General features: G+C 47.7%; 1 protein-coding gene across 3 annotated transcripts in view; it reads right to left on the reverse strand.

Annotated features, from left to right (window-relative positions):
- Positions 1–7859: 7859 nt before the first annotated feature.
- LOC134910652 (calpain-13-like) overlaps positions 7860–26728 on the reverse strand; it is a 157197-nt gene continuing 138328 nt past the window's right edge. For all 3 annotated transcript variants that reach the window (XM_063918941.1, XM_063918942.1, XM_063918939.1), the window contains one exon: positions 7860–8330. The gene's annotated coding sequence lies outside the window, so the exon portion shown is untranslated. The remainder of the gene's footprint in view (positions 8331–26728) is intronic.

Here is a 26728-nt window from a genome sequence, read left to right on the forward strand (position 1 = left end):
AAGAGATATCCAAGGTAGGTTTTAAATCTAGGATCGAGCACGGTGGCCAAAATGTAGTGCTCTGATTTCAACAGATTGACCACCCGTGAATCCTTGTTAAGCGAATTAAGGGCTCCATCCACAAGTCCCACATGCCTAGCGGAATCGCTCCGTGTTAGCTCCTCCTTCAATGTCTCCAGCTTCTTCTGCAAAAGCCTGATGAGGGGAATGACCTGACTCAGGCTGGCAGTGTCTGAACTGACTTCACGTGTGGCAAGTTCAAAAGGTTGCAGAACCTTGCACAACGTTGAAATCATTCTCCACTTCGCTTGAGACAGGTGCATTCCACCTCCTATATCGTGCTCAGTTGTATAGGCTTGAATGGCCTTTTGCTGCTCCTCCAACCTCTGAAGCATATAGAGGGTTGAATTCCACCTCGTTACCACTTCTTGCTTCAGATGATGGCAGGGCAGGTTCAGGCGTTTTTGGTGGTGCTCCAGTCTTCTGTACGTGGTGCCTGTACGCCGAAAGTGTCCCGCAATTCTTCTGGCCACCGACAGCATCTCTTGCACGCCCCTGTCGTTTTTTAAATAATTCTGCACCACCAAATTCAAGGTATGTGCAAAACATGGGACGTGCTGGAATTTGCCCAGATTTAATGCACACACAATATTGCTGGCGTTGTCCGATGCCACAAATCCACAGGAGAGTCCAATTGGGGTAAGCCATTTTGCGATGATCTTCCTCAGTTGCCGTAAGAGGTTTTTAGCTGTGTGCGTATTCTGGAAAGCGGTGATACAAAGCGTAGCCTGCCTAGGAAAGAGTTGGCGTTTGCGAGATGCTGCTACTGGTGCCGCCGCTGCTGTTCTTGCGGCGGGAGTCCATACATCTACCCAGTGGGCTGTCACAGTCATATAGTCCTGAGCCTGCCCTGCTCCACTTGTCCACATGTCCGTGGTTAAGTGGACATTGGGTACAACTGCATTTTTTAGGACACTGGTGAGTCTTTTTCTGAGGTCTGTGTACATTTTCGGTATCGCCTGCCTAGAGAAATGGAACCTAGATGGTATTTGGTACCGGGGACACAGTACCTCCAACAAGTCTCTAGTTGGCTCTGCAGTAATGATGGATACCGGAACCACGTTTCTCACCGCCCAGGATGCCAAGGCCTCAGTTATCCGCTTTGCAGCAGGATGACTGCTGTGATATTTCATCTTCCTCGCAAAGGACTGTTGGACAGTCAATTGCTTGGTGGAAGTAGTAAAAGTGGTCTTACGAGTACGACTTCCCCTCTGGGATGACCATCGACTCCCAGCAGCAACAACAGCAGCGCCAGCAGCAGTAGGCGTTACACGCAAGGATGCATCGGAGGAATCCCAGGCAGGAGAGGACTCGTCAGAATTGCCAGTGACATGGCCTGCAGGACTATTGGCATTCCTGGGGAAGGAGGAAATTGACACTGAGGGAGTTGGTGGGGTGGTTTGCGTGAGCTTGGTTACAAGAGGAAGGGATTTACTGGTCAGTGGACTGCTTCCGCTGTCGCCCAAAGTTTTTGAACTTGTCACTGACTTATGATGAATGCGCTGCAGGTGACGTATAAGGGAGGATGTTCCGAGGTGGTTAACGTCCTTACCCCTACTTATTACAGCTTGACAAAGGCAACACACGGCTTGACAAATGTTGTCCGCATTTCTGTTGAAATACTTCCACACCGAAGAGCTGATTTTTTTGGTATTTTCACCAGGCATGTCAATGGCCCTATTCCTCCCACGGACAACAGGTGTCTCCCCGGGTGCCTGACTTAAACAAACCACCTCACCATCAGAATCCTCCTGGTCAATTTCCTCCCCAGCGCCAGCAACACCCATATCCTCCTCATCCTGGTGTACTTCAACACTGACATCTTCAATCTGACTATCAGGAACTGGACTGCGGGTGCTCCTTCCAGCACTTGCAGGGGGCGTGCAAATGGTGGAAGGCGCATGCTCTTCACGTCCAGTGTTGGGAAGGTCAGGCATCGCAAACGACACAATTGGACTCTCCTTGTGGATTTGTGATTTCGAAGAACGCACAGTTCTTTGCTGTGCTTTTGCCAGCTTGAGTCTTTTCATTTTTCTAGCGAGAGGCTGAGTGCTTCCATCCTCATGTGAAGCTGAACCACTAGCCATGAACATAGGCCAGGGCCTCAGCCGTTCCTTGCCACTCCGTGTGGTAAATGGCATATTGGCAAGTTTACGCTTCTCCTCCGACAATTTTATTTTAGATTTTTGAGTCCTTTTTTTACTGATATTTTGTCTTTTGGATTTTACATGCTCTGTACTATGACATTGGGCATCGGCCTTGGCAGACGACGTTGCTGGCATTTCATCGTCTCGGCCATGACTAGTGGCAGCAGCTTCAGCACGAGGTGGAAGTCGATCTTGATCTTTCCCTATTTTTGGAACCTCAACATTTTTGTTCTCCATATTTTAATAGGCACAACTAAAAGGCACCTCAGGTAAACAATGGAGATGGATGGATACTAGTATACTTATGGATGGACGAGCGACTGCCGACACAGAGGTAGCTACAGCCGTGGACTACCGTACTGCGTCTGCTGCTAATATAGACTGGATGATAATGATATAAAAAATATATATATATCACTACTGCAGCCTGACAGGTATATATTATATAATGATGGACCTGCTGGACACTGTCAGCACTGCATACTCCTAAAGTAAGCTACTAGTATCAAGAAGATAGAAAAAAAAACACAACAGGTAGGTGGTATACAATTATGGATGGACGAGCGACTGCCGACACAGAGGTAGCTACAGCCGTGGACTACCGTACTGCGTCTGCTGCTAATATAGACTGGATGATAATGATATAAAAAATATATATATATCACTACTGCAGCCGGACAGGTATATATTATATAATGACGGACCTGCTGGACACTGTCAGCAGCACTGCAGACTCCTAAAGTAAGCTACTAGTAGTATCAAGAAGATAGAAAAAAAAAAACACCACAGGTAGGTGGTATACAAATATGGATGGACGAGCGACTGCCGACACAGAGGTAGCTACAGCCGTGGACTACCGTACTGCGTCTGCTGCTAATATAGACTGGATGATAATGATATAAAAAATATATATATATCACTACTGCAGCCGGACAGGTATATATTATATAATGACGGACCTGCTGGACACTGTCAGCACTGCAGACTCCTAAAGTAAGCTACTAGTATCAAGAAGATAGAAAAAAAAAACACAACAGGTAGGTGGTATACAATTATGGATGGACGAGCGACTGCCGACACAGAGGTAGCTACAGCCGTGGACTACCGTACTGCGTCTGCTGCTAATATAGACTGGATGATAATGATATAAAAAATATATATATATCACTACTGCAGCCGGACAGGTATATATTATATAATGACGGACCTGCTGGACACTGTCAGCAGCACTGCAGACTCCTAAAGTAAGCTACTAGTAGTATCAAGAAGATAGAAAGAAAAAAAAAACACCACAGGTAGGTGGTATACAAATATGGATGGACGAGCGACTGCCGACACAGAGGTAGCTACAGCCGTGGACTACCGTACTGCGTCTGCTGCTAATATAGACTGGATGATAATGATATAAAAAATATATATATATCACTACTGCAGCCGGACAGGTATATATTATAATGACGGACCTGCTGGACACTGTCAGCACTGCAGACTCCTAAAGTAAGCTACTAGTATCAAGAAGATAGAAAAAAAAAAAAAAACACCACAGGTAGGTGGTATACAATTATGGATGGACGAGCGACTGCCGACACAGAGGTAGCTACAGCCGTGGACTACCGTACTGCGTCTGCTGCTAATATAGACTGGATGATAATGATATAAAAAATATATATATATCACTACTGCAGCCGGACAGGTATATATTATAATGACGGACCTGCTGGACACTGTCAGCACTGCAGACTCCTAAAGTAAGCTACTAGTATCAAGAAGATAGAAAAAAAAAAAAAACACCACAGGTAGGTGGTATACAATTATGGATGGACGAGCGACTGCCGACACAGAGGTAGCTACAGCCGTGGACTACCGTACTGCGTCTGCTGCTAATATAGACTGGATGATAATGATATAAAAAATATATATATATATCACTACTGCAGCCGGACAGGTATATATTATATAATTAATGACGGACCTGCTGGACACTGTCAGCAGAATGCGTTTATAGAATAAAAACACCACACGACGAGTGTTTAACTTTTTCAGGCAGACAATCACAATATACTGGTGGTCAGACAGTGGTCACTGGTCAGTCACACTGGCAGTGGCACTCTGGCAGCAAAAGTGTGCACTGTTAAATAATATGTACTCCTGCTACTGATCCCCAGTCTCCCCCACAATTAAGCTGTGTGAGCACTGAGCACTCAGCACAGTCAGATATACATAGATGATGCAGCACACTGAGGCTGAGCACAGATATGGTATACTGTTACTGTGTCACTGTGTATCGTTTTTTTTCAGGCAGAGAACGGATTATATTAAATAATAATATAATAAAACTGCACTGGTGGTCACTGGTCAGTCACTAGTAAACTCTGCACTCTCTGAGTACTCCTAAGCTCCAGTAAATCAAGTGTCTCACTCTCACTCTCTCTCTTCTAATCTAAATGGAGAGGACGCCAGCCACGTCCTCTCCCTATGAATCTCAATGCACGTGTGAAAATGGCGGCGACGCGCGGCTCCTTATATAGAATCCGAGTCTCGCGATAGAATCCGAGCCTCGCGAGAATCCGACAGCGGGATGATGACGTTCGGGCGCGCTCGGGTTAGCCGAGCAAGGCGGGAAGATCCGAGTCTGCCTCGGATCCGTGTAAAAAGGCTGAAGTTCGGGGGGGTTCGGATTCCGAGGAACCGAACCCGCTCATCACTAGCAGCAATGTTGGGCGCACTTCGAAGGTTACACTATGGGAGGTGAGCCATACAAGGGCCAAGTTCATACATGGGAAAACTGATGCTTATGTAGAAGTATGATGTACCCTGTATGTAGGGCGCAATGGCAGGGCGGGCAATCAGTGGAGGTAAACATAACAAGAAAAACACACGGTGGGGTGGAAGAGAGGAAGAATAAAAAAAAAGAAAAAGATAAAACGGGGTGGGGGGAATAAACAATAGCAGGAAACTAGTGGCAGAAGTAAAATTGGGATAACATTATTTTGAAGAAGAACTCTATTTTTTTAAAGTTATTATTATTATGCAAATTAACTCCCTTTACCGCTATGTGTGGCTGTAGAGAGCTATGGAATATAGTGATGAATGATATTAATGATGACAACCATAATACAATAATATTAAAATCTTCAGTATCTGCCGGAAGCTGTATGTTCTGTACAACTGGAATCAGATCAGGAGGTGCTGCCGCAAAACTTCACAGTACAACAAAACTCTGTACTAGCACTTGCCAGTGATGAAATATAACAGACGCTGGTTGTTTCCCAATTGCTGACGATTCCAAAGGGGAAGCCATACTGTAGGACACATTACCATGTGCTTGTTTTTACAGTGTGGCAGGAACTTCTAGACTCCCAATCACGTCTTTGTACATTCCTGTAAAGAGATAATGGCTCTGATTTATAAGTGGACGCTCTGCTGATGTTGGACGCAGTGGAGCGATTTTTTGCTAGCACGGATGCGTCTAATTCGCTCCGCGCATGGGTCCGTGTTGCGTTTGTGCAGAGTCGCAGTTGTGATTACAGGTGCACGCGCGGAGAAGTGCATTGAAAATATAGTGGGTGTTCCTGAGTATTGGCTTAGCGGGCGCACGTCTTATGGGCGTGTTATAGCAGTGTCGCTGGTATGTTGGTGATAGCGGTTATGTACACTCAACATAGGAGGCCACTCTCGGATGGAGAAACTGTTCCTGCCATAAGTTTCTGCTGTGTGACCAGTGGTGGCGTCTAAGGACCGAGCAATCGGTATTTCAGTGTCTGCGGACACTGCAAGGGGGAGTCTCAGTCCTTGCACATTTGTATGCACAGATGTACCCCAATGAAGGGCTTTGAGGTGGCTTTTGCATGAAGTCATAGACAGGCGACTGCAAAAAGATGGAGGCATGACAATGCTGCGTCCGTCTCAGAATGAGCCCCAATTATTGGCGCATCTACGATGGGTGCAGGGTGTGCGGAGCACATGGGTCCCTGGGTCCAGAGGCGGCCCACACCACACACCCTGCACTCATATAAATATACTTACCTCTCCGGAGTCCCTCGTTGGCCAGCTCTGCAGAGAGAAATCACTGGGAAAATAGTGTGGCGTTCATTTTCCCGGTGATTAGCACATGTGTGCTAGAGATGTCTCCAGGAACATAGCAAGGGCGCCATGTTCCCTGAGACCTGTGCAGTAGACTCTGGGACAAAGCCAAAGTCTACTACAATGCCAGAGAGGTGAGGGGCCGCGTGGAGCCTGCAGATGGGCCCTCCGGAGTCAATCAGATAGCTCTTAGGCCTGTTTGTAAATCCAATCATATGATAACAGCATTGGCATGTACGGTATCTGTAGTCATTGTGCCTGGGGGTGTCCTGCATTCAACCATTATACAAAGGGGTCTGTGCAATTTGGCACAAGTGAAGTGGCAAAAAGTCTTCCCCGGACCCAGGTGATCACTGATGGAGTTGGCTGCAGTGAACTGTGACACTACCATGCAATGTGCCCATATAATACACAGGGGCATGTATAATAAAGATTATATGTACCCACCACATACAGCCCTGTGCCCATATAACCATCTCATGCCCACCACATACAGCCCTGAGCCCATATTAACATCTCATGCCCCCACATACAGCCCTGTGCCCATATTAATGTCTCATGCCCCACATACAGCCCTGTGCCCATATTAACGTCTCATGCCCACCACATACAGCCCTATGCCCATATTAACGTCTCATGCCCCCACATACAGCCCTGTGCCCTTATTAACGTCTCATGCCCCCACGTGCAGCCCTGTGCCCATATTAACATCTCATGCCCACCACATACAGCCCTGTGCCCATATTAACATCTCATGCCCACCACATACAGCCCTGTGCCCATATTAATGTCTCATGCCCATCACATACAGCTCTGTGCCCATATTAACGTCTCATGCCCACCACATACAGCCCTATGCCCATATTAACGTCTCATGCCCCCACATACAGCCCTGTGCCCTTATTAACGTCTCATGCCCCCACGTGCAGCCCTGTGCCCATATTAACATCTCATGCCCACCACATACAGCCCTGTGCCCATATTAACATCTCATGCCCACCACATACAGCCCTGTGCCCATATTAATGTCTCATGCCCATCACATACAGCTCTGTGCCCATATTAACATCTCATGCCCACCACATACAGCCCTGTGTCCATATTAACGTCTCATGCCCACCACATACAGCCCTGTGCCCATATTAACATCTCATGCCCATCACATACAGCTCTGTGCCCATATTAACGTCTCATGCCCACCACATACAGCCCTGTGCCCATATTAACGTCTCATGCCCACCCATACAGCCCTGTGTGCTCTTATTAACATCTCATGCCCACCACATACAGCCCTGTGCCCTTATTAACATCTCATGCCCGCCACATACAGCCATGTGCCCATATTAATGTCTCATGCCCCCACATACAACCCTGTGCCCATATTAATGTCTCATGCCCACCACATACAGCCCTGTGCCCATATAACCATCTCATGCCCACCACATACAGCCCTGTGCCCATATAACCATCTCATGCCCACCACATACAGTCCTGTGCTAAAGAATATGTACTGTATCTACATTCATCCTGTAAGTAATATTTACATTAGACATATCACAGACATAAAAATATGTGAAAAGTCTGATTTATTTCTGTACACCAGGGGTTAGTTCATTCCTTGGAGAACGTTTGAGAATGTTTCCTGTGATCACTTGGCTTTCCTTCAGGTTATCCGATTTCCTTCTACTGCCCAGAAACAATCCGCTTGGTAAGTGTGACTAGCTGGTTTAGGGGTTACCCTGTGTAAAGGGTGGTACTGTGATGGAGCCTCACTTAGGGGATATATAATATACAGTATGCTATAACGTACAATAAAAAAAATAACATTACGTGTTATACGTCTATTTTGTGATTATTTCAATACACTTGTGTCATGGCTGAATTATTATTAGGCACAGTGGGCCTGTGCCTGAGGGTGGCAGGGGTGAGCAGCAGTCCTTTCCCTGTACAGCGTTCATGTCCAAGTTGTTTTCTTTCATCAGCAGAGATAAATGGACGCAGGGCAGGGAATAGTGCAGAGCAGTGCCGCTGTGTTCTGTTCTGTAACACAAATGGGGGTTACATGTGCAGCTAGTGTGTGCTCCGGAATCCTCAGCCATATATAAATCCAGCCCTATACTTAATATATGATACTTGGGGAGAGGTGACTCAAAGCTTCTAAAGAGATCAGTAGGAGAAGTTGCCCATATTAACCAATCAGCTGCTAGCTATCACTTTATACAATGTACTTGGTAAATTATCATTAGAAGCTGATTGGGCAGCACCCAAATTAGTCCTCTTTAAAAGGTTTAATACTGTATGCCTCTTTTGGGCAATCCTTCCTTACCATTAGCCTAATGATGGCACATACAGTATCAACCTCCAAATTATATATACTCTTCAGTGAAGTAATGGCCATCATTACTATAACTGCTGCCTCTATGTTCTTACTGTGGTGCCCATCATTACCCTGACTGCTGCCTCTATGTTCTTACCGTGGTGCCCATTATTACCCTGACTGCTGCCTCTATGTTCTTACCGTGGTGACCATCATTACCTTGACTGCTGCCTCTATGTTCTTACAGTGGTGTCCATCATTACCCTGACTGCTGCCTCTATGTTCTTACCGTGGTGCCCATCATTACCCTCACTGCTACCTCTATGTTCTTAGTGTAGTGCCCATCATTACCCTGACTGCTGTCTCTATGTTCTTATAATGGTGCACATCATTACCTTGACTGCTGCCTCTATGTTCTTACTGTGGTGCCCATCATTACCCTGACTGCTTTCTCTATGTTCTAACAGCGGTGCCCATTATTACCCTGACCATTTCTTCTATGTTCTTACAGCGGTGCCCAATATTTCCCTGACTGCTGCCTCTATGTTCTTACCGTGGTGCCCTTCATTACCCTGACTGCTGCCTCTATGTTCTTACAGTGGTGTCCATCATTACCCTGACTTCTGCCTCTATGTTCTTACCGTGGTGCCCATCATGACTCAGACTGCTGCCTCTATGTTCTTACCGTGGTGCCCATCATTACTCTGACTGCTGCCTGTATGTTCTTATCGTGGTGCCCATCATTACCCTGACTGCTGCCTCTATGTTCTTACCGTGGTGCCCATCATTACCCTGACTGCTGCCTCTATGTTTTTACAGTGGTGCCCATCATTACCCTGACTGCTGCCTCTATGTTCTTACCGTGGTGCCCCTCATGACTCTGACTGCTGCCTCTATGTTCATACCGTGGTGCCCATTATTACCCTGACTGCTGCCTCTATGTTCTTACCGTGGTGCCCATCATTACCCTGACTGCTGCCTCTATGTTCTTACCGTGGTGCCCCTCATGACTCTGACTGCTGCCTCTATGTTCATACCGTGGTGCCCATTATTACCCTGACTGCTGCCTCTATGTTCTTACCGTGGTGCCCATCATAACCCTGACTGCTGCCTCTATGTACTTACCGTGGTGCCCATCATTACCCTGACTGCTGCATCTATGTTCTTACCGTGATGCCCATCACTACCCTGACTGCTGTCTCTATGTTCTTATAATGGTGCCCATCATTACCTTGACTGCTGCCTCTATGTTCTTACAGTGGTGCCCATCATTACCCTGACTGCTGCCTCTATGTTCTTACCATGGTGCCCATCATTACCCTTACTGCTGCCCCTATGTTCTTACCGTGGTGCCCATCATTACCTTGACTGCTGCCTCTATGTTCTTACAGTGGTTCCCATCATTACCCTGACTGCTTACCGTGGTGCCCTTCATTACACTGACTGCTGTCTCTATGTTCTTATAGTGGTGCACATCATTACCCTGACTGCTGCCTTTATGTTCTTACCGTGGTGCCCATCATAACCCTGACTGCTGCCTCTATGTACTTACCGTGGTGCCCATCATTACCCTGACTGCTGCATCTATGTTCTTACCATGATGCCCATCACTACCCTGACTGCTGTCTCTATGTTCTTATAATGGTGCCCATCATTACCTTGACTGCTGCCTCTATGTTCTTACAGTGGTGCCCATCATTACCCTGACTGCTGCCTCTATGTTCTTACCATGGTGCCCATCATTACCCTTACTGCTGCCTCTATGTTCTTACCGTGGTGCCCATCATTACCTTGACTGCTGCCTCTATGTTCTTAGAGTGGTTCCCATCATTACCCTGACTGCTTACCGTGGTGCCCTTCATTACACTGACTGCTTTCTCTATATTCTTATAGCGGTACACATCATTACCCTGACTGCTGCCTTTATGTTCTTACAGCGGTGTCCATTATTACCCTAACTGCTGTCTCTATGTTCTTATAGTGGTGCCCATTATTACCCTGACTGCTTCTTCTATGTTCTTACAGCAGTGCCCATAATTACCCTGACTGCTGCCTCTATGTTCTTACAGCGGTTCCCATCATTACCCCGACTTCTGACTCTATGTTCTTAGAGTGGTGCCCATCATTACCCTGACTGCTGCCTCTATGTTCTAACAGCGGTGCCCATTATTACCCTGACCATTTCTTCTATGTTCTTATAGCGGTGCCCAATATTTCCCTGACTGCTGCCTCTATGTTCTTACCGTGGTGCCCTTCATTACCCTGACTGCTGCCTCTATGTTCTTACAGTGGTGTCCATCATTACCCTGACAGCTGCCTCTATGTTCTTACCGTGGTGCCCATCATGACTCAGACTGCTGCCTCTATGTTCTTACCGTGGTGCCCATCATTACTCTGACTGCTGCCTGTATGTTCTTATCGCGGTGCCCATCATTACCCTGACTGCTGCCTCTATGTTCTTACCGTGGTGCCCATCATTACCCTGACTGCTGCTTCTATATTCTTACCGTGGTGCCCATCATTACCCTGACTGCTGCCTCTATGTTCTTACCGTGGTGCCCATCATTACCCTGACTGCTGCCCCTATGTTCTTACCGTGGTGCCCATCATTACCCTGATTGCTGCCTCTATGTTCTTACCATGGTGCCCATCATTACCCTGACTGCTGCCTCTCTGTTCTTACCGTGGTGCCCATCATTACCCTAACTGCTGCCTCTATGTTCTTACAGTGGTGCCCATCATTACCCTGACTGCTGCCTCTATGTTCTTACCGTGGTGCCCCTCATGACTCTGACTGCTGCCTCTATGTTCTTACCGTGGTGCCCATTATTACCCTGACTGCTGCCTCTATGTTCTTACCGTGGTGACCATCATTACCTTGACTGCTGCCTCTATGTTCTTACCGTGGTGCCCATCATTACCCTCACTGCTGCCTCTATGTTCTTAGCGTAGTGCCCATCATTACCCTGACTGCTGTCTCTATGTTCTTATAATGGTGCACATCATTACCTTGACTGCTGCCTCTATGTTCTTACAGTGGTGCCCATCATTACCCTGATTGCTGCCTCTATGTTCTTACCATGGTGCCCATCATTACCCTGACTGCTGCCTCTATGTTCTTACCGTGGTGCCCATTATTACCCTGACTGCTGCCTGTATGTTTTTACAGTGGTGCCCATCATTACCATGACTGCTGCCTCTATGTTCTTACCGTGGTGCCCATTATTACCCTGACTGCTGCCTCTATGTTCTTACCGTGGTGCCCATTATTACCCTGACTGCTGCCTCTATGTTCTTACCGTGGTGCCCATTATTACCCTGACTGCTGCCTCTATGTTCTTACCGTGGTGACCATCATTACCTTGACTGCTGCCTCTATGTTCTTACAGTGGTGCCCATCATTACCCTGACTGCTGCCTCTATGTTCTTACCGTGGTGCCCATTATTACCCTGACTGCTGCCTCTATGTTCTTACCGTGGTGCCCATCATTACCCTGACTGCTGCCTCTATGTTCTTACCGTGGTGCCCATTATTACCCTGACTGCTGCCTCTATGTTCTTACCGTGGTAACCATAATTACCTTGACTGCTGCCTCTATGTTCTTACAGTGGTGCCCATCATTACCCTGACTGCTGCCTCTATGTTCTTACCGTGGTGCCCAATATTACCCTGACTGCTGCCTCTATGTTCTTACCGTGGTGCCCATCATTACCCTGACTGCTGCCTCTATGTTCTTACCGTGTTGCCCATTATTACCATGACTGCTGCCTCTATGTTCTTACCGTGGTGACCATCATTACCTTGACTGCTGCCTCTATGTTCTTACAGTGGTGCCCATCATTACCCTGACTGCTGCCTCTATGTTCTTACCGTGGTGCCCATCATAACCCTGACTGCTGCCTCTATGTACTTACCGTGGTGCCCATCATTACCCTGACTGCTGCATCTATGTTCTTACCGTGATGCCCATCACTACCCTGACTGCTGTCTCTATGTTCTTATAATGGTGCCCATCATTACCTTGACTGCTACCTCTATGTTCTTACCGTGGTGCCCATCATTACCCTTACTGCTGCCTCTATGTTCTTACCGTGGTGCCCATCATTACCTTGACTGCTGCCTCTATGTTCTTACAGTGGTTCCCATCATTACCCTGACTGCTTACCGTGGTGCCCTTCATTACACTGACTGCTGTCTCTATGTTCTTATAGTGGTGCACATCATTACCCTGACTGCTGCCTTTATGTTCTTACAGCGGTGTCCATTATTACCCTGACTGCTGTCTCTATGTTCTTATAGTGGTGCCCATTATTACCCTGACTGCTTCTTCTATGTTCTTACCATGGTGCCCATCATTACCCTTACTGCTGCCTCTATGTTCTTACCGTGGTGCCCATCATTACCTTGACTGCTGCCTCTATGTTCTTACAGTGGTTCCCATCATTACCCTGACTGCTTACCGTGGTGCCCTTCATTACACTGACTGCTGTCTCTATGTTCTTATAGTGGTGCACATCATTACCCTGACTGCTGCCTTTATGTTCTTACAGCGGTGTCCATTATTACCCTAACTGCTGTCTCTATGTTCTTATAGTGGTGCCCATTATTACCCTGACTGCTTCTTCTATGTTCTTACAGCAGTGCCCATAATTACCCTGACTGCTGCCTCTATGTTCTTACAGCGGTTCCCATCATTACCCCGACTTCTGACTCTATGTTCTTAGAGTGGTGCCCATCATTACCCTGACTGCTTTCTCTATGTTCTAACAGCGGTGCCCATTATTACCCTGACCATTTCTTCTATGTTCTTACAGCGGTGCCCAATATTTCCCTGACTGCTGCCTCTATGTTCTTACCGTGGTGCCCTTCATTACCCTGACTGCTGCCTCTATGTTCTTACAGTGGTGTCCATCATTACCCTGACAGCTGCCTCTATGTTCTTACCGTGGTGCCCATCATGACTCAGACTGCTGCCTCTATGTTCTTACCGTGGTGCCCATCAATACTCTGACTGCTGCCTGTATGTTCTTATCGTGGTGCCCATCATTACCCTGACTGCTGTCTCTATGTTCTTACCATGGTGCCCATCATTACCCTGACTGCTGCCTCTATGTTCTTACCGTGGTGCCCATCATTACCCTGACTGCTGCTTCTATATTCTTACCGTGGTGCCTATCATTACCCTGACTGCTGCCTCTATGTTCTTACCGTGGTGCCCATCATTACCCTGACTGCTGCCCCTATGTTCTTACCGTGGTGCCCATCATTACCCTGATTGCTGCCTCTATGTTCTTACCGTGGTGCCCATCATTACCCTGACTGCTGCCTCTCTGTTCTTACCGTGGTGCCCATCATTACCCTGACTGCTGCCTCTATGTTCTTACAGTGGTGCCCATCATTACCCTGACTGCTGCCTCTATGTTCTTACCGTGGTGCCCCTCATGACTCTGACTGCTGCCTCTATGTTCTTACCGTGGTGCCCATTATTACCCTGACTGCTGCCTCTATGTTCTTACCGTGGTGACCATCATTACTTTGACTGCTGCCTCTATGTTCTTACAGTGGTGTCCATTATTACCCTGACTGCTGCCTCTATGTTCTTACCGTGGTGCCCATCATTACCCTCACTGCTGCCTCTATGTTCTTAGCGTAGTGCCCATCATTACCCTGACTGCTGTCTCTATGTTCTTATAATGGTGCACATCATTACCTTGACTGCTGCCTCTATGTTCTTACAGTGGTGCCCATCATTACCCTGATTGCTGCCTCTATGTTCTTACCATGGTGCCCATCATTACCCTGACTGCTGCCTCTCTGTTCTTACCGTGGTGCCCATTATTACCCTGACTGCTGCCTGTATGTTTTTACAGTGGTGCCCATCATTACCATGACTGCTGCCTCTATGTTCTTACCGTGGTGCCCATTATTACCCTGACTGCTGCCTCTATGTTCTTACCGTGGTGCCCATTATTACCCTGACTGCTGCCTCTATGTTCTTACCGTGGTGCCCATTATTACCCTGACTGCTGCCTCTATGTTCTTACCGTGGTGACCATCATTACCTTGACTGCTGCCTCTATGTTCTTACAGTGGTGCCCATCATTACCCTGACTGCTGCCTCTATGTTCTTACCGTGGTGCCCATTATTACCCTGACTGCTGCCTCTATGTTCTTACCGTGGTGCCCATTATTACCCTGACTGCTGCCTCTATGTTCTTACCGTGGTGACCATCATTACCTTGACTGCTGCCTCTATGTTCTTACAGTGGTGCCCATCATTACCCTGACTGCTGCCTCTATGTTCTTACCGTGGTGCCCAATATTACCCTGACTGCTGCCTCTATGTTCTTACCGTGGTGCCCATCATTACCCTGACTGCTGCCTCTATGTTCTTACCGTGTTGCCCATTATTACCCTGACTGCTGCCTCTATGTTCTTACCGTGGTGACTATCATTACCTTGACTGCTGCCTCTATGTTCTTACAGTGGTGCCCATCATTACCCTGACTGCTGCCTCTATGTTCTTACCGTGGTGCCCATCATAACCCTGACTGCTGCCTCTATGTACTTACCGTGGTGCCCATCATTACCCTGACTGCTGCATCTATGTTCTTATCGTGATGCCCATCACTACCCTGACTGCTGTCTCTATGTTCTTATAATGGTGCCCATCATTACCTTGACTGCTACCTCTATGTTCTTACCGTGGTGCCCATCATTACCCTTACTGCTGCCTCTATGTTCTTACCGTGGTGCCCATCATTACCTTGACTGCTGCCTCTATGTTCTTACAGTGGTTCCCATCATTACCCTGACTGCTTACCGTGGTGCCCTTCATTACACTGACTGCTGTCTCTATGTTCTTATAGTGGTGCACATCATTACCCTGACTGCTGCCTTTATGTTCTTACAGCGGTGTCCATTATTACCCTGACTGCTGTCTCTATGTTCTTATAGTGGTGCCCATTATTACCCTGACTGCTTCTTCTATGTTCTTACAGCGGTGCCCATAATTACCCTGACTGCTGCCTCTATGTTCTTACAGCGGTTCCCATCATATCCCGACTTCTGACTCTATGTTCTTAGAGTGGTGCCCATCATTACCCTGACTGCTTTCTCTATGTTCTAACAGCGGTGCCCATTATTACCCTGACCATTTCTTCTATGTTCTTACAGCGGTGCCCAATATTTCCCTGACTGCTGCCTCTATGTTCTTACCGTGGTGCCCTTCATTACCCTGACTGCTGCCTCTATGTTCTTACAGTGGTGTCCATCATTACCCTGACTGCTGCCTCTATGTTCTTACCGTGGTGCCCATCATGACTCAGACTGCTGCCTCTATGTTCTTACCGTGGTGCCCATCATTACTCTGACTGCTGCCTGTATGTTCTTATCGTGGTGCCCATCATTACCCTGACTGCTGTCTCTATGTTCTTATAGTGGTGCCCATCATTACCCTGACTGCTGCCTCTATGTTCTTACAGTGGTGCCCATCATTACACTGACTGCTGCCTCTATGTTCTTACAGTGGTGCCCCTCCTTACCCGGACTGCTGCCTGTATGTTCTTACAATGGTGCCCATCATTACCCTGACTTCTACCTCTATGTTATTACAATGGTGCCCATTATTACCCTGACTGCTGTCTCTATGTTCTTACAGCGGTGCCCATCATTACCCTGACTGCTGTCTCTATGTTCTTACCGTGGTGCCCGTCATTACCCTGACTGCTGCCTCTATGTTCTTACCGTGGTGCCCTTCATTACACTGACTGCTATCTCTATGTTCTTATAGTGGTGCCCATCATTACCCTGACTGCTGCCTTTCTGTTCTTACAGCGGTGTCCATTATTAACCTGACTGCTGTCTCTATGTTCTTAAAGTGGTGCCCATTATTACCCTGACTGCTTCTTCTATGTTCTTACAGCGGTACCCATAATTACCCTAACTGATGTCTCTTTGTTCTTACCGTGGTACCCATCATTACCCTGACTGCTGCCTCTATGTTCTTACCGTGGTGCCCATCATTACCCTGACTGCTGCCTCTATGTTCTTACCGTGGTGCCCATCATTACCCTGACTGCTGCATCTATGTTCTTACAGCGGTGCCCATCATTACCCTGACTGCTGCCTCTATGTTCTTACAATGGTGCTCCTCATTACCCTGACTGCTGCCTGTATGTTCTTACAATGGTGCCCATTATTACCCTGACTGCTGTCTCTATGTTCTTACCATGGTGCCCATCATTACCCTGACTGCTGTCTCTATGTTCATATAGTGGTGCCCTTCATTACCTTGACTGCTGTCTCTATGTTCTTATAGTGGTGCCCATGATGACCCTGACTGCTGCCTCTATGTTATCACCGTGGTGCCCAGCATTACCCTGACTGCTGTCTCTATGTTCTTACACTGGTGCCCATCATTACCCTGACTGCTGCCTCTATGTACTTACAGCGGTGCCCATAATTACCCCGACTGCTGCCTCTATGTTCTTACAGCGGTGCCCATAATTACCCTGACTGCTGCCTCTATGTTCTTACAGCGGTTCCCATCATTACCCCGACTTCTGACTCTATGTTCTTAGAGTGGTGCCCATCATTACCCTGACTGCATTCTCTATGTTCTAACAGCGGTGCCCATTATTACCCTGACCATTTCTTCTATGTTCTTACAGCGGTGCCCAATATTTCCCTGACTGCTGCCTCTATGTTCTTACCGTGGTGCCCTTCATTACCCTGACTGCTGTCTCTATGTTCTTACCGTGGTGCCCATCATGACTCAGACTGCTGCCTCTATGTTCTTACCGTGGTGCCCATCAATACGCTGACTGCTGCCTGTATGTTCTTATCGTGGTGCCCATCATTACCCTGACTGCTGTCTCTATGTTCTTATAGTGGTGCCCATCATTACCCTGACTGCTGCCTCTATGTTCTTACAGTGGTGCCCATCATTACACTGACTGCTGCCTCCATGTTCTTACAGTGGTGCCCATCATTACCCTGACTGCTGCCCCTAGGTTCTTACAGCGGTGCCCATCATTACCTTGACTGCTGCCTCTATGTTCTTACAGCGGTGCCCATCATTACCCTGACTGCTGCCTGTATGTTCTTACCGTGGTGCCCATTATTACCCTGACTGCTGCCTCTATGTTTTTGTCGTGGTGCCCATCATTTCCCTGACTGCTGTCTCTACGTTTTCACAGCGGTGCCCATTATTACCCTGACTGCTGCATCTATGTTTTTACAGCGGTGCCCATTATTACCCTGACTGCTGTCTCTATGTTCTTAGAGTGGTGCCCATCATTACCCTGACTGCTGCCTCTATGTTCTTACCGTGGTGCCCATTATTACCCTGACTGCTGCCTCTATGTTCTTACCGTGGTGACCATCATTACCTTGACTGCTGCCTCTATGTTCTTACAGTGGTGTCCATCATTACCCTGACTGCTGCCTATATGTTCTTACCGTGGTGCCCATCATTACCCTCACTGCTACCTCTATGTTCTTAGTGTAGTGCCCATCATTACCCTGACTGCTGTCTCTATGTTCTTATAATGGTGCACATCATTACCTTGACTGCTGCCTCTATGTTCTTACCGTGGTGCCCATCATTACCCTGACTGCTTTCTCTATGTTATAACAGCGGTGCCCATTATTACCCTGACCATTTCTCCTATGTTCTTACAGCGGTGCCCAATATTTCCCTGACTGCTGCCTCTATGTTCTTACCGTGGTGCCCTTCATTACCCTGACTGCTGCCTCTATGTTCTTACAGTGGTGTCCATCATTACCCTGACTGCTGCCTCTATGTTCTTACCGTGGTGCCCATCATGACTCAGACTGCTGCCTCTATGTTCTTACCGTGGTGCCCATCATTACTCTGACTGCTGCCTGTATGTTCTTATCGTGGTGCCCATCATTACCCTGACTGCTGCCTCTATGTTCTTACCGTGGTGCCCATCATTACCCTGACTGCTGCCTCTATGTACTTACCGTGGTGCCCATCATTACCCTGACTGCTGCCTCTATGTTTTTACAGTGGTGCTCATCATTACCCTGACTGCTGCCTCTATGTTCTTACCGTGGTGCCCCTCATGACTCTGACTGCTGCCTCTATGTTCATACCGTGGTGCCCATTATTACCCTGACTGCTGCCTCTATGTTCTTACCGTGGTGCCCATCATTACCCTGACTGCTGCCTCTATGTTCTTACCGTGGTGCCCATCATAACCCTGACTGCTGCCTCTATGTACTTACCGTGGTGCCCATCATTACCCTGACTGCTGCATCTATGTTCTTACCGTGATGCCCATCACTACCCTGACTGCTGTCTCTATGTTCTTATAATGGTGCCCATCATTACCTTGACTGCTGCCTCTATGTTCTTACAGTGGTTCCCATCATTACCCTGACTGCTTACCGTGGTGCCCTTCATTACACTGACTGCTGTCTCTATGTTCTTATAGTGGTGCACATCATTACCCTGACTGCTGCCTTTATGTTCTTACAGCGGTGTCCATTATTACCCTGACTGCTGTCTCTATGTTCTTATAGTGGTGCCCATTATTACCCTGACTGCTGCCTCTATGTTCTTACCATGGTGCCCATCATTACCCTTACTGCTGCCTCTATGTTCTTACCGTGGTGCCCATCATTACCTTGACTGCTGCCTCTATGTTCTTACAGTGGTTCCCATCATTACCCTGACTGCTTACCGTGGTGCCCTTCATTACACTGACTGCTGTCTCTATGTTCTTATAGTGGTGCACATCATTACCCTGACTGCTGCCTTTAAGTTCTTACAGCGGTGTCCATTATTACCCTAACTGCTGTCTCTATGGCCCTCATTCCGAGTTGTTCGCTCGGTAAAAATCTTCGCATCGCAGCGATTTTCCGCTTAATGCGCATGCGCAATGTCCGCACTGCGACTGCGCCAAGTAAATTTGCTATGCACTTAGTAATTTTACTCACGGCTTTTTCATCGTTTTGGCGATCGTAATGTGATTGACAGGAAATGGGTGTTACTGGGCGGAAACAGGCCGTTTTATGGGCGTGTGGGAAAAAACGCTACCGTTTCCGGAAAAAACGCAGGAGTGGCCGGAGAAACGGGGGAGTGTCTGGGCGAACGCTGGGTGTGTTTGTGACGTCAAACCAGGGACGACAAGCACTGAACTGATCGCAGATGCCGAGTAAGTCTGAAGCTACTCAGAAACTGCTACGAGGTGTGTAATCGCAATATTGCGATTACTTCGTTCGCAATTTTAAGATGCTAAGATTCACTCCCAGTAGGCGGCGGCTTAGCGTGAGCAACTCTGCTAAAATCGCCTTGCGAGCGAACAACTCGGAATGAGGGCCTATGTTCTTATAGTGGTGCCCATTATTACCCTGACTGCTTCTTCTATGTTCTTACAGCAGTGCCCATAATTACCCTGACTGCTGCCTCTACGTACTTACAGCGGTTCCCATCATTACCCTGACTGCTGCCCCTAGGTTCTTACAGCGGTGCCCATCATTACCTTGACTGCTGCCTCTATGTTCTTACAGCGGTGCCCATCATTACCCTGACTGCTGCCTGTATGTTCTTACCGTGGTGCCCATTATTACCCTGACTGCTGCCTCTATGTTTTTGTCGTGGTGCCCATCATTTCCCTGACTGCTGTCTCTACGTTTTCACAGCGGTGCCCATTATTACCCTGACTGCTGCATCTATGTTTTTACAGCGGTGCCCATTATTACCCTGACTGCTGTCTCTATGTTCTTAGAGTGGTGCCCATCATTACCCTGACTGCTGCCTCTATGTTCTTACCGTGGTGCCCATCATTACCCTGACTGCTGCCTCTATGTTCTTACCGTGGTGCCCATCATAACCCTGACTGCTGCCTCTATGTACTTACCGTGGTGCCCATCATTACCCTGACTGCTGCATCTATGTTCTTACCGTGATGCCCATCACTACCCTGACTGCTGTCTCTATGTTCTTATAATGGTGCCCATCATTACCTTGACTGCTGCCTCTATGTTCTTACAGTGGTTCCCATCATTACCCTGACTGCTTACCGTGGTGCCCTTCATTACACTGACTGCTGTCTCTATGTTCTTATAGTGGTGCACATCATTACCCTGACTGCTGCCTTTATGTTCTTACAGCGGTGTCCATTATTACCCTAACTGCTGTCTCTATGTTCTTATAGTGGTGCCCATTATTACCCTGACTGCTTCTTCTATGTTCTTACAGCAGTGCCCATAATTACCCTGACTGCTGCCTCTATATTCTTACAGCGGTTCCCATCATTACCCCGACTTCTGACTCTATGGGGTATATTTACTAAGCTCCCGATTTTGACCGAGATGCCGTTTTTTCATCAAAGTGTCATCTCGGTCAATCTCGGTCATTTACTAAACACTAATCACGGCAGTGATGAGGGCATTCGTAATTTTTTGCTAGTTCAGGTAATAAATTACGAATGAATACACCATCGGTCAAATTACGCCTGTTTAGATACGAATCTCGGTCATTTACTAAGCAAAAAAACACAAAACACTGCCGTGAAAAATTACAATTCGCAAAAAAGTCCTAAAAAAAAACAGACCTGCTTTTTTTATTCGTGATTTGAGATGCATGCAGGGATCCATGAGATCCGTGCATGTATATCAATGGGAAGGGGTGGGAAAGTGTTTTTTGTTGTAAAAAAAAATTGCGTGGGGTCCCCCCTCCTAAGCATAACCAGCCTCGGGCTCTTTGAGCCGATCCTGGTTGCAGAAATATGGGGAAAAAAATGACAGGGGTTCCCCCATATTTAAGCAACCAGCATCGGGCTCTGCGCCTGGTCCTGGTCCCAAAAATACGGGGGACAAAAAGAGTAGGGGTCCCCCGTATTTTTAAAACCAGCACCGGGCTCCACTAGCTGGACAGATAATGCCACAGCCGGGGGTCACTTTTATACTGCGCCCTGCGGCCGTGGCATCAAAAATCCAACTAGTCACCCCTGGCCGGGGTACCCTGGGGGAGTGAGGACCCCTTCAATCAAGGGGTCCCCCCCCCCCCAGCCACCCAAGGGCCAGGGGTGAAGCCCGAGGCTGTCCCCCCCCATCCAATGGGCTGCGGATGGGAGGGCTGATAGCCTTTGTTGAAAAATAAAAGATATTGTTTTTAGTAGCAGTACTACAAGTCCCAGCAAGTCTCCCCCGCATGCTGGTACTTGGAGAACCACAAGTACCAGCATGCGGCGGAAAAACTGGCCCGCTGGTACCTGTAGTACTATTACTAAAAAAATACCAAAAAAAACACAAGACACACACACCGTGAAAGTATAATTTTATTACATACACACATACATACATACTTACCTTAAGTTCCCACGCAGGTCGGTCCTCTTGTCCAGTAGAATCCAAGGGGTACCTGTTGAAAAAATTATACTCACGAGATCCAGTGGTCCAGGCTCCTCGGCAAATCCAGGGTTAATCCACGTACTTGAATAAAATAAAAAAACGCTGTCACGACCACGAACTGAAAGGTGACCCATGTTTGCACATGGGTCACCTTGCCCCGAATGCCAGAAACCCACTTTGCCTTCTGGCTAAGTGGGTTTCTTCAGCCAATCAGGGAGTGCCACGTTGTAGCACTCTCCTGATCAGCTGTGTGCTCCTGTCTTCACTGACAGGCAGCACGCGGCAGTGTTACAATGTAGCGCCTATGCGCTACATTGTAACCAATGATGGGAACTTTCTGCTCAGCGGTGACGTCACTTTAGGTCAACCGCAGGGCAGAAAGTTCCCATCATTGGTTACAATGTAGCGCATAGGCGCTACATTGTAACACTGCCGTGTGCTGCCTGTCAGTGAAGACAGGAGCACACAGCTGATCAGGAGAGTGCTACAACGTGGCACTCCCTGATTGGCTGAAGAAACCCACTTAGCCAGAAGGCAAAGTGGGTTTCTGGCATTCGGGGCAAGGTGACCCATGTGCAAACATGGGTCACCTTTCAGTTCGTGGTCGTGACAGCGTTTTTTTATTTTATTCAAGTACGTGGATTAACCCTGGATTTGCCGAGGAGCCTGGACCACTGGATCTCGTGAGTATAATTTTTTCAACAGGTACCCCTTGGATTCTACTGGACAAGAGGACCGACCTGCGTGGGAACTTAAGGTAAGTATGTATGTATGTGTGTATGTATTTAATAAAATTATACTTTCACGGTGTGTGTGTCTTGTGTTTTTTTGGGTATTTTTTTAGTAATAGTACTACAGGTACCAGCGGGCCAGTTTTTCCGCCGCATGCTGGTACTTGTGGTTCTCCAAGTACCAGCATGCGGGGGAGGCTTGCTGGGACTTGTAGTACTGCTACTAAAAACAATATCTTTTATTTTACAACAAAGGCTATCAGCCCTCCCATCCGCAGCCCATTGGATGGGGGGGGACAGCCTCGGGCTTCACCCCTGGCCCTTGGGTGGCTGGGGGGGGGGACCCCTTGATTGAGGGGGTCCCCACTCCCCCAGGGTACCCCGGCCAGGGGTGACTAGTTGGATTTTTGATGCCACGGCCGCAGGGCACTATATAAAAGTGACCCCCGGCTGTGGCATTATCTGTCCAGCTAGTGGAGCCCGGTGCTGGTTTTAAAAATACGGGGGACCCCTACTCTTTTTGTCCCCCGTATTTTTGGGACCAGGACCAGGCGCAGAGCCCGATGCTGGTTGCTTAAATATGGGGGAACCCCTGTCATTTTTTTCCCCATAATTCTGCAACCAGGATCGGCTCAAAGAGCCCGAGGCTGGTTATGCTTAGGAGGGGGGACCCCACGCATTTTTTTTAAAAAAATTACATTGTTTACTTTTAAAAATAAAAAAATAAAAACCCAGCACGGATCACACAAATCCGGCCGAGATTGATTGTAAAAAAAAACGGCAGTGTTTTGCTAATCACTGCCGTTAAATTAGGTAAAAAAACACGAATGACATCGACATCGGAAGCAAAGAAAAACACGAATACGACAGCTTAGTAAATTAGTCGTAATCCATTCAAAAAGTTGCAGTTTTACACTGTCGATGTCATTCGTGATTGAACTTTGACCTTTTTTCGGAAATTACGAATCTTAGTAAATAAACCCCTATGTTCTTAGAGTGGTGCCCATCATTACCCTGACTGCTTTCTCTATGTTCTAACAGCGGTGCCCATTATTACCCTGACCATTTCTTCTATGTTCTTACAGCGGTGCCCAATATTTCCCTGACTGCTGCCTCTATGTTCTTACCGTGGTGCCCTTCATTACCCTGACTGCTGCCTCTATGTTCTTACAGTGGTGTCCATCATTACCCTGACAGCTGCCTCTATGTTCTTACCGTGGTGCCCATCATGACTCAGACTGCTGCCTCTATGTTCTTACCGTGGTGCCCATCATTACTCTGACTGCTGCCTGTATGTTCTTATCGTGGTGCCCATCATTACCCTGACTGCTGTCTCTATGTTCTTACCATGGTGCCCATCATTACCCTGACTGCTGCCTCTATGTTCTTACCGTGGTGCCCATCATTACCCTGACTGCTACTTCTATATTCTTACCGTGGTGCCCATCATTACCCTGACTGCTGCCCCTATGTTCTTACCGTGGTGCCCATCATTACCCTGATTGCTGCCTCTATGTTCTTACCATGGTGCCCATCATTACCCTAACTGCTGCCTCTATGTTCTTACAGTGGTGCCCATCATTACCCTGACTGCTGCCTCTATGTTCTTACCGTGGTGCCCCTCATGACTCTGACTGCTGCCTCTATGTTCTTACCGTGGTGCCCATTATTACCCTGACTGCTGCCTCTATGTTCTTACCGTGGTGACCATCATTACCTTGACTGCTGCCTCTATGTTCTTACAGTGGTGCCCATCATTACCCTGATTGCTGCCTCTATGTTCTTACCATGGTGCCCATCATTACCCTGACTGCTGCCTCTATGTTCTTACCGTGGTGCCCATTATTACCCTGACTGCTGCCTGTATATTTTTACAGTGGTGCCCATCATTACCATGACTGCTGCCTCTATGTTCTTACCGTGGTGCCCATTATTACCCTGACTGCTGCCTCTATGTTCTTACCGTGGTGCCCATTATTACCCTGACTGCTGCCTCTATGTTCTTACCGTGGTGCCGATTATTACCCTGACTGCTGCCTCTATGTTCTTACCGTGGTGACCATCATTACCTTGACTGCTGCCTCTATGTTCTTACAGTGGTGCCCATCATTACCCTGACTGCTGCCTCTATGTTCTTACCGTGGTGCCCATTATTACCCTGACTGCTGCCTCTATGTTCTTACCGTGGTGCCCATCATTACCCTGACTGCTGCCTCTATGTTCTTACCGTGGTGCCCATTATTACCCTGACTGCTGCCTCTATGTTCTTACCGTGGTGACCATCATTACCTTGACTGCTGCCTCTATGTTCTTACAGTGGTGCCCATCATTACCCTGACTGCTGCCTCTATGTTCTTACCGTGGTGCCCAATATTACCCTGACTGCTGCCTCTATGTTCTTACCGTGGTGCCCATCATTACCCTGACTGCTGCCTCTATGTTCTTACCGTGTTGCCCATTATTACCATGACTGCTGCCTCTATGTTCTTACCGTGGTGACCATCATTACCTTGACTGCTGCCTCTATGTTCTTACAGTGGTGCCCATCATTACCCTGATTGCTGCCTCTATGTTCTTACCGTGGTGCCCATCATAACCCTGACTGCTGCCTCTATGTACTTACCGTGGTGCCCATCATTACCCTGACTGCTGCATCTATGTTCTTACCGTGATGCCCATCACTACCCTGACTGCTGTCTCTATGTTCTTATAATGGTGCCCATCATTACCTTGACTACTACCTCTATGTTCTTACCGTGGTGCCCATCATTACCCTTACTGCTGCCTCTATGTTCTTACCGTGGTGCCCATCATAACCCTGACTGCTGCCTCTATGTACTTACCGTGGTGCCCATCATTACCCTGACTGCTGCATCTATGTTCTTACCGTGATGCCCATCACTACCCTGACTGCTGTCTCTATGTTCTTATAATGGTGCCCATCATTACCCTGACTGCTGCATCTATGTTCTTACAGTGGTGCCCATCACTACCCTGACTGCTGTCTCTATGTTCTTATAATGGTGCCCATCATTACCTTGACTGCTGCCTCTATGTTCTTACAGTGGTTCCCATCATTACCCTGACTGCTTACCGTGGTGCCCTTCATTACACTGACTGCTGTCTCTATGTTCTTATAGTGGTGCACATCATTACCCTGACTGCTGCCTTTATGTTCTTACAGCGGTGTCCATTATTACCCTGACTGCTGTCTCTATGTTCTTATAGTGGTGCCCATTATTACCCTGACTGCTGCCTCTATGTTCTTACCATGGTGCCCATCATTACCCTTACTGCTGCCTCTATGTTCTTACCGTGGTGCCCATCATTACCTTGACTGCTGCCTCTATGTTCTTACAGTGGTTCCCATCATTACCCTGACTGCTTACCGTGGTGCCCTTCATTACACTGACTGCTGTCTCTATGTTCTTATAGTGGTGCACATCATTACCCTGACTGCTGCCTTTAAGTTCTTACAGCGGTGTCCATTATTACCCTAACTGCTGTCTCTATGGCCCTCATTCCGAGTTGTTCGCTCGGTAAAAATCTTCGCATCGCAGCGATTTTCCGCTTAATGCGCATGCGCAATGTCCGCACTGCGACTGCGCCAAGTAAATTTGCTATGCACTTAGTAATTTTACTCACGGCTTTTTCATCGTTCTGGCGATCGTAATGTGATTGACAGGAAATGGGTGTTACTGGGCGGAAACAGGCCGTTTTATGGGCGTGTGGGAAAAAACGCTACCGTTTCCGGAAAAAACGCAGGAGTGGCCGGAGAAACGGGGGAGTGTCTGGGCGAACGCTGGGTGTGTTTGTGACGTCAAACCAGGGACGACAAGCACTGAACTGATCGCAGATGCCGAGTAAGTCTGAAGCTACTCAGAAACTGCTACGAGGTGTGTAATCGCAATATTGCGATTACTTCGTTCGCAATTTTAAGATGCTAAGATTCACTCCCAGTAGGCGGCGGCTTAGCGTGAGCAACTCTGCTAAAATCGCCTTG

Source organism: Pseudophryne corroboree, chromosome 4 (assembly GCF_028390025.1).
Source record: "Pseudophryne corroboree isolate aPseCor3 chromosome 4, aPseCor3.hap2, whole genome shotgun sequence".
Lineage (NCBI taxonomy): Eukaryota > Metazoa > Chordata > Amphibia > Anura > Myobatrachidae > Pseudophryne > Pseudophryne corroboree.